Genomic DNA, 10436 nt, shown 5'->3' with positions numbered 1-10436 from the left:
AGACTTTGAAAGAGATAAGCAATAGCATGGTTGTAATAGATAATTAATTTGTGTTTCAAAATAAGCTATGGTTATTTAACCGCAATTCACATGACACATTGAATTAGAAGAGTTGAGCAAGTTATTTTATAACAATAAACAACTGTTACAGCTTTTCAGTTTTACTTAAACTTCAATTCAAGAAATTGCCTTTATGGTGAAAAGGTAAGGTTATTCAATAAGCTTTTGATTTTGAAAAAAAGCTTTTTCTTTTTTTGGAAAAAAGAAAAAAGAGCTAGGGAGTAAAGTACTTCTGCACATCATAAAAGCAGCACAACCTGTGCCATGTGTTGCCCCTCATTTAGTATGTATATAGACACATCAGCCTCTGCAGCTGGTGTGTGACTTTTTCCTCCTAATCATTTTCCTCCAGTCACATATTGTTCTATTTGTCCAAGACACGACCATACTTCATAAAGTGCCTCCCATTGTTTAATTGTTTTGTGAAGTTTCATTGTAAGAATAGAAGAAATGAGCAGTTTAAGGCTATTATAAGCTTAGAAAAGAATTTGTCAAGAATTGTGATTCTTGACATATATTTACTAATAAGCCACCATTAAAAGTGGTTATGTGCTGTTTCAGATTACAAAATGACATTTCTCACAGGTCTGATGCATAATGCAAAAAATAAACTTTTGAGAAAGTTATTAATAACTGATCAATCTATATGTCTGAAAACAATTTTTACTAACATGTAAGCCATGCATTTAAGTCTTAGGTTAATTTAGCTTCTGTATTCCCCTTCTACAGTAAGTTGGCCATGTATATGCGCAGCTTCTCTTTAAAGTCACTTTTCATATTAGGGGTAGAATAAGGCTAAGTGACTAATTTTTAGCATATTTTTATTAAATTACTAAATAGCTAATGTAAAAACATAAACTAAAGATGTAAAAATAATTCAATCTGTCATTCCAGCCATAAAATTATAATTACAAACACATCTTTGTGGCTTAGAGTCCCTGCAGACATCAGTGCCAAGTGGCATCCCTCAGGGGTCCATATTGAAACTAGTGTCATGTAATATCTTCATTAAAGACATAAATGAAGGGATCAAGTGCACCCTCAGCAAATTTGCAGAGTGGCGTGGATGACGCACCTGAAGGACGGAATGCCATCCAGAGGGACCTGGACAAGCTTGAGAAATGGGTCATGGGAATCTCATGAGGTTTAACAAGACTGAGAGCAAGGTGCTGCACCTGCGTTGGGACAATCCCCAGTATCAATACAGGCTGGGGGATGAACAGATCGAGAGCAGCCCTGCTGAGAAGTACCTGGGGTGCTCATGGATGAGAGGCTGGACATGAGCCAGCATTGTACACTTGCAGCCCTGAAAGCCAATTGTATCCTGGGCTACATCAAAAGCAGTACGGTCAGCAGGTTGAGAGAGGTGATTCTGCCCCTCTACTCTGTTCTCGTGAGACCCCACCTGGGGCACTGCATCCAGCTCTGGGGATTTCTCTTTCATATTAAGATGTTTTGCTTTCTCCATCTAAACACTCAGTTTCCAACTTAGTACACCCCGTCCAACATTTGAAAATGTGGACAGAGAGTTTCTACATTTATTTCAGCTGCAGCATACATTGTTATCTTTAGCAGTGCTTTTCAGTTGAACTTTTATGACGGAGAATTCATTACACAATATTGACATTGCAAATGGTTGAAGTTTTGTAGGCACACAGAAACATTATGAAGTTTTTTTCTTTCCTGACTGTATGACTATGTCCAACAGTGTTGTTGTGAGATAAGGAGATGACAATGATCATTTGATTTGAGTATCTAGAGGAATCATAGCTGGGCTTCGCAAACGAAGATTTGGGAAGGCTCTATCCACATTTGTTACAGGCACGTTGGTGACTTATGAGGCCAATACGAGACAGACATGTCTGATTGCAAAAGGCACAGCAGAAAGACTCCTTAGATGGTATATTCTGCAAAACACGGTTCTTTCTGTGTTACCTTTTCTCCTCGAGAGTGATCCTGCGTGTGTTCTCAAAGGAGACAGCTGCGTTATAGATGGTGTGTCTCCAGACCTCCCGACTGGAGGCCAGACACAAGGACTCCCTGAAACAACATCTCAGCCTTGGCCATACTGATCACCATAACAGGTCTACTCTGGCCTCCAATCAGGAGGTCTGGAGACACACCATCTATAATCTAGAGGAACAGACTATAAAGAAACAGACAAAGAAAAAAAGGGATGAAAGGAAAAATGAAATCTATATGTTTTAAAAAATATTTCTCTGAACCTAGGCATGTAAAGCTGCATATGATGAGATCAACAACTAATAGCAGACTTTGTATTTCCTTTTTTTTCATTGGCTCTTAGAGCATTTCACAACTGGTACGTTTGATTGCTGAGGCTGACTCTAGAATAAAAACTCAGAAAGAAAGAAAAACATCATCTGTAACCTTAGCTGACAGGTTAACCTTCATGTTCAATCCACATTATATTCTTTTGAGAGGAATTTATTATCTTTGTTTTGGTGGCAAAGGCAGTTTAACACACTCCCATTCCGTACACCTCAGCCATTTTTTCATGCCCCTGCAATACAAATGAAATGCCCCTCACCTTACCACTTGTGGTGATAAAGCTCTTTGAGCAAAAGCTACATAAAAATGATGCAAGTTTAAAATAATCCTAACTTTGAAATAGTCTGTGCATTAGCACATATTTTAAAACCAGAAATTTGTTGTTTACAGTGCACCTTGATGAAGTATTTTTTAGAAAAACTGAAAGGATTGCAAATCTTAGCTCAGTAATGTCTGTCTCCTGACTGAAGCCAAGAACTTTCTTCATAAGCCATCTTTACATCCAAAGACAATGTATGGGGTTAATTGTACCTACATTTCCTCTTTTACACTTAGAAACTGCATGGTATTTTTCTTCATTCTTACCCAAGTATTTTGATATTCCTATTACCTTTAGTGAACTTAAGCCAACACTTAACTTTAAGCATATATTTGTAGACCAAGTCTGGGCCTAGTATTTCTGTGAATAGAACTTCATGACAAAATTTGGAAACAGATATTAGTAAAGTTAAGCTTTAATCTTTACCATTTTATATGCTTAGTTTACAAAAATACAGCAATAAGATTTTTATTAAAAACAAAAACAAAAGCCATGTGATACAGGTCAAGACTCTGCTGGAAATATTCTATTAAAAGCTTGAGACCTTGCTGAGGCACAAGGCCCTTGTGCTTGAAGGAACTTCCCAAGTGGATCAATGTTTCTTTCTGTGTATATGAACTTCCTTGAAAACAAAAGGAAAGTAAAGCTTACCATGAAGCTGTACTATTTTTAAGGGACATGGTGAAGTTTACTTCCCAATATACGCCCAGAACTATGAATAAGTTGGAAGAAAAGTGCCTCAAGAAAATATGAAGTGTATCAATGCCTCTAACATTTTCATTTTTTGTGATGCAAATCACAAAGCATAAAGTAATTCCAACTAATTCACTACAATTGATTACAGAACCACAAAGGCTTTACAATGATCTATTAAAATTCTTTGGCTAGAATGTCTTCCTCTTCAAAATCATTATTCTTGTTTCATGTAAAGCTGAGGCTTGCCTTTATTTTCATAAAGTCCCTCTGAGTAAAACTTTATTGTTAACAATTATGATATACTTAGCAATGCTAAAAATAAGCACTAAAGATATAATTGTGGGTGTGCAGTTCATATAATAAAAGGACTCCACAGAAACATTTTCAGACATTTTATTTATCTTCATGGTACTGAAAGGTCACCAACCAAGAATGACATTAACAGGTACTTACAGCAATGAACTGTCTGCCTTTGTAGACACAAAGGTACTTAGATGATTAATATCACATTTGAATGGGTCCATAGAAAACAGAAGGGAGGTGGCTAAACAGCAGTAGTATCTAATTACAGACTTTTTTCTTTTTTTTTGAAAAGAATAGCAAGGAGTTCTCATGCAAGATGTGTAGAAAAAATCATTCACTTGGATAGATGTCTAAAGGTAGAGAAAGAAACTTAAAATAGAGGATTTACGATACTTGTGGGATTTAGATATTTTAGGATTTTTAGCAGACACAGGAGCCATAATTTTTGAAAATATGGTATTGACATGTACGATAATTTAGTTTTTCAGAAATTCAATCAGAAACGTGAAGGATGGAGAAATTAAACTTGACATTAATAAATTAAACTGTTTATGTATTGATATCCTTCAAAAAACAACGTCCAGTAGTGGTACTTTTCAGAAGAGCTCGAAGGAACAGTGTTTCTTGTATCTCCTTTATGTGGATTTTTTTTTCAGTTATTTTCTAAATGTTTCTCCAGCCTTATGTAGGAAGGCTAATTTCTGTAGCTTTCTTAAACTTATACCAGAATGTAGTATTTTACCAAACTTGCATAAAAACCAGCATTACCAAAGTTGACTTATATAATTCTGCATTATCAAGCAAAATAATGCTATCAAACACTGAAAACACTGAGAAGATTATAATTTCAAATAATATGATTTTATTTTTTATTCCAATTCAACAGGAAGATCACACTTAAGGCACATTCTTTCTGTCAAGTAATGCTAAAGATAAACATTGTTTAGCAATGAAGACTGTTAGCTGTTCTTGATTTTTGTCTAAGAAAATAAAATATATGAAACAGCAAGTGTGACTTGTTCACATAACTAGCTAATGTAAAAATGAGTAATTGGACCCTGTTTAGTATAATCTGATCTGACTGAACAAAAATTACTGTCGACCAGAATGATATCTGGAGTTGAATTTTGTAGAAAGCTACACCTTGAAGCTCCTCTGCAGATAAAATCCCCGCATAAGTATTTCCATGAAACTGTTGGAAAATCATGAAGGTTGTTTCCCATGCACAGAACTAGAGGTGACAGTGGTAGAGACAATTCATTTGGGCATGGGCTGGCCTTTCAGCTGCAGGGTACATGACTAAGCAGCAATGATGAGAGACAAAACTCTTCACAGCTTTGCAAAATGTTTTCTCATTGTGAAAAAAAAAAAATAATTCTCAAGTGATCAAGAAGGCCAGTGGCATCCTGGCTTGTATCAGACATATTTTGGCCAGCAGGACTAGGGCAGTGATATAAAGAAAAGGAAGGTTAGATAGGGAAAAACAACTGTTTGATTCCTTTGGCTGTAAGACCGATGAGGTTAGTTAGACTTAATAAAATGGTTTGGATAGGAATAGCAGATAAGAATTCTGCAAATACTGAGGAATATTTTGTGGCAAGACATCATTTACCTAATTGCAGGGCTAACTGAGTCCTAACAGGACTAGCTATCCTGCTCTTCTGTAATATCTTTGCACCTTGAGGCTGATAAACAACCTAGGCCTCACTTTACTCCTGTGAAGTTCAGAAGAGGGATGATTTGCTGAAAAAATTGAAATAATTTCAGTGATTTGAGCAGGATTGCATCAGTTAAGGACAACTTTATAGAGCTGGTTGCATGCCTATTCTAGGTATGAAGACACCTTTCTTCTGCTAATGTAAGAGTTAAGTGATTGTGCACAGTACTTTTCCTAGACTTACACAGTCTTTAATAACTTGCTCAAATCTATCAGTAGTTAGCAGAAGAAATTAGTATATAATTAGTATATAATGTCTACATGCCAGTAAATCTGTGGTTTTTAATATTTGAAAGCTGTTTGCATTGCTATTTTTATTACTATTGCTATTGCATTATCAAAAAAAACCTACTAAAAGAGCCTTTCTTCCTAAAACTTCTGGCTTGCTACTTACTTACCTTTCACTTCCAGTATTCGAACTGTGGAAGGTTTGTTTGTATGTACAAACCACAAGATATTTTTCTGTTCTTAGGCTATGTGTTGCAAGTAAGTTTTCATAGTGAATATTAAAAATTATAAAAGCTTTCAATTACATTGAAAAGAAAAGCTAACGCTGAAAATTCACGAATTGCTTGGGAAAGAAAGATTCTAAGTGTTGGGTGAACAACAATTGTACACAAAGTCCCTATATTTAGCTGATCTAAGAAACTCTAGTGCAGGTTTCTTCAACCTGTCCTGTGTAATGCCCCAGACATTTAGGCTGATTGCTGAAGAACCAATAACTATTTTTGCATGTTTAATAGACTCCTAGAATGTCTTTAGAGGGAAGCCAGAAACACTGACCATTTTCCTATTAAATTTCTTTTCTTTATTATCCACAGACACCTGGATGATCAATCAGATCCAATATGACAGCAGACAGTGTAGGACGTTACTGAAAAAGCAGATGCTTAAGGACACTAAGACAGTGATGGTCTTTTTACTCCCCACTGTCCCTGCCTTATATCAGATGTCTGCAAAATCCTGTACCATCAAAGAAGAGAGTTTAAGTTATTGATATTTTTGGGGGCATGCTGACATACAGAAGTTTCCCCCTATCCACCATTCAACAGAAGACAAAATAATCATTTTTCCAGCTCCCTTTCTCTCTAACACTCAATCTCCCATATTCCAAATTTCTGACAGCAAAATTCAACTTTGTATTCTTACAGGTTCTGAGCTAATGGCATCAACTAAGCTCACTGTTCGCAGAGTAAACACAACAGATAGTAATAGCTGTGGGACTTCTTATTTGCACTGTCTTAATACCAACCTTCAGCCAAACTCCTGTGGTTCTGTGCAAACAGAGAAGTGTAAAATGGTTTCTTGTCTCAGGATCATGTATTTTACAGGGTTAGCAAGAAGCAGTGAACACTAGCGTAAAAGGAGTTTTTTGGTTTCACGGCTAATTTACCACACACAGGCAAACCACTTAGTTTACTATTAGCTGGGACAATTCATCTAGGTTAGACTCTTTTTTTCCACAGTCCTTTTTCCACTAAGTTAAGCAAAGCAGAGCCAATAAAAATTGAAATGGCATCCATTACCATTATCAAATTAAAGAAATTACTGTTTCTAAGTATTTTCCAAAGTTTTAAATCTCTTTTTAGTATATGTGAAAGCCTTAGGGTTTGGATTTTTTAAAATTATTGTTATTTTATTTTATATTATTTCAATTTTTTTATTGTATTTTTATTCTGCAGGATGCAGAATATACACTAAGAAAGCTTGGTAGGCAGCAGACAAAAATCCACTTCCAAAAAGCAACACATTCAATTTTTTTTTATTATGCTAGTTAGGTACCTGAAAACTGTTTAACAACAGCTTTTATGTTTAGGCTTTTGGCAACATCTAGACTAGCAGCTTTTTATGGTTTACAACACGGATACAACGTCTTTATGGACAGTTTTAGCTTGATATACCACCAACCTCCTATTTTTGTTAGCTGGGAGTTGTTCTTCTTTCCTAATTCATAAGAGAAGTTGCACTACTTGTAGAACCTTTCAATGATGCCACAGTTTTAAGGGGATCTGTTTGACTTTGGTATGTCTGTGATGAACTTGAATGTTGTTAGCCTGGCTGTGCATCCTGCTGTCCACTGAAGTCAAAAGGGAATCCTAAGCAGTCAGTTCCTCTAATGACTGAAAGGCACTAACTGTTCACAGGACTCAAAGCACGTAACATTGTGTTAATGATTAATAGTGAAACTATTAATGGCTGTTAACAAAATTTTCCTTCTACCCTAACTTTTTCTTGCCTGCTGATGACAAAATTTAAAAGTAATGAGTCAAGTAGTGACAGAATAGAAATCCCTTCTCAAGTTTACTAAAAGAATCATCAAATTTGATATTTTCAGAGAAGAAAAACTAAATTAAATAAATTTATTGTCTCTTTTATGGTAAACTTTGATGTTATTCTCAGATACTTTCCCTTACTTTTCTTATCAAAGATTCCACTACTTCTTTGGTTATTACAAATACACTTTTACCTTTTTTCAACATTGTGGAAATGTTTATTTCCCATTTACTTTCCCGAAACTTGTTTCTTTTGCACGGTTTAAGAAGTTTCACTACTGGCCTAAGGCACTGCTGCACAGTTTATAGGAGTTCACTGTAAACATCTGAAGTTTCCTCTGGAATCTCCTTTTCTCTTTCATTCTTCAGATATTTGTCTAAGTTTTCAGTTCTGGTTTTCCTTCATTTTCTATTCCTAATGAATTACTTGCAAGCTAACAAAGGAAGCAACAGACCAAAGTATAGAAAAGGTGGTTAGTAGTAGTTATTGCCCCATGCATCTCCAAGTTATAAATTATTTTGGAATCTACTGATGAAAAGAATCATAACTTAGTATATTCTGGGATTTTATTTTTTATTTTTCTCCTCCCCTACTAATGCTTTTGTAATGACTTGATGAGCTGTTTCCTACTCACTAGTCCACAACTTCATGCACCCATATTGTCTGCCAATAACTCCAAAAAGCAGAGTCTAGTGCTGGGGGGGAGGATTAGAGGGGGTCAGTGGAGAAAATGGTTAGTGATTCCAGTGAAATGAGAAGCCTCTTGAGGTCACTAAATTTACACTTCTTATTTACTTGCTCGACCAAAACATCCTTTTCTTAAAAACCTGCCTCACTTCATCTGGAATGTAGGTTATTTTAGTATACCACTGTGAAAATGCTTCATAACATGACAACTTAAGTACAAAACCCTTAGTGCTCTGGAAATATAAGGAAAAATAAATTAAAAAATTATTAGAGAGCCAACCCATACAGCTTGACATTATTTTATGGTTATTTTTTTCAGTGTTATGTCTAAGTGAAATGCATATACTTCAGGTGTTTCTTCTATTTCTAAAGTGCTATACACAACCCAAGAGTAGACGAAAAATAAAACAACAACCCCACATCCATTACTTACTGTCTTTAGCTATTATACATATCTCAAAGCAACACATAAACTTGGTTAAATCTGTATCTGAACCAAAACTTCAGACTCCGCTGAACTGCAAGCTCTGAGGTGATGAATCCCGATTCCTGACCTAAATCAGTCCTCAGATTTTCCAGTTGAGCTACCAGTAAGTTTTATTAGCTCATGTTTCACTTTTCATCCTGAGTGCAAAAATAAGAAAGAAAAGTGTTTCTGCTAACCAGATTCACACATAGTACGAGTTCTGTTACAGGAGATTTCTCATTGTATGGTTGTAGGTTAAAAACGATTGCATGTTTTTAACCTAAAGAGAAAATACTGCCCCAGTCATTAAGCATGTTGTAAGAAGCTTCTCTTTTCAGTGCATAACCTAGCTCTATGAGGGACTGCATTAAAAGTCACCTTGGAGATGTGCAATAGTAACTGGAGCACTTCACAAAAATGGCATTTTCTTAAAAAGAAAGGTTGTGTGTTCTGTTCACTCCAGGTAAAAATAACAGAAACCGCCAGCACTACTCTTGTGCAGCTTTTTCATGGCCTCGTAGCCCAGAGAAGCCAACTGCAGAATTCAAAAATTCCCATTCTCCTGATTAAACCGCATTTTCCACACAGACATTCAGTCACTTTAAAATCTGTGGTTCTTCCCATTAACATTTCTCTTGTATAACACTTGGCAGTGGATTTTCTGGGCCACTGAACAAGTGTGCCGTGTGACAACTGAGACAAGAACAAGGGTTGAGAACAGGGGTGCTCGGTTATCAGAAATGTAAGCAAGCAGTATGTGCAAAGGCAAAAAAAAATCTTTTTTTGATGCATAAAGCAGTACTTGAAAAGAAATGTAAACGCATCTGCACTTGTGCATTAGACAAAACAAAATACCACAAAATTCTTCTGAGAGACTCAAAAAAGGTGCATAATTAACCACTATTACATTCATTTGTGCTTCATGAGTTGCAGACTCTCTTTGACCTCCTTGCTGACATGAGAGTATAATGGCTTCTACACTGGTCAGGTACATTCTGATCTTTTAGAGGTAAGTGCAATTAAATTAAGACTATGTCTCTTTTCCATTCAAACAGTCACACTGCCTTTTTTTAGTTTCTTTAACTGTTGTGCTTCTCTTTTCTGACATTTCAATTTATAAATTACGCTGTGTGGGATTTCTAATGGCAATTTCATGGTAATACATAAAAGGGTGTAAACAGACTTTAAACAAGGTGTGAGCCTGAGTCTAACAGTTAATTCTGGAAGGAAGATGGCTGGGGGTAAAAATTAGAGGAAACTGAGAAGTTATATTTACATCCTATCAGAATTTATAACAGTACGGAAATTATAGGGTAAAATGCAGCTGCTACTCCCTGGATGGAATGCAGTTGGCAGCTCCACAGTGATTCCCCACACAATGGCAAGCACCTGTTAAGGAGAATGGAATGGAGGGTGGAGCAGAGTGGAGACCCCACAGCCAGGCTCTCTAGAAATCCTTGCAGGGAGGGGATCTCAATGGTACTTTGCAGCTGATAAAACCACACAGCATCTGTCACCCGAGGAAGATGGGAGAAGATGTCCTGCTGCTGAGCCAACAACTGTGGCAAAATCTCTCTCCTTGGATGAACTCTGTTCGTTAAAGCCTAATTGTAATATTAACTCAC

This window comes from Pipra filicauda, unplaced genomic scaffold (assembly GCF_003945595.2).
Source record: "Pipra filicauda isolate LSUMZ 115617 unplaced genomic scaffold, ASM394559v2 scaffold408_size862398_pilon, whole genome shotgun sequence".
Taxonomy (NCBI): Eukaryota; Metazoa; Chordata; class Aves; order Passeriformes; family Pipridae; genus Pipra; species Pipra filicauda.
Note: the sequence above shows the minus strand (reverse complement) of the source record.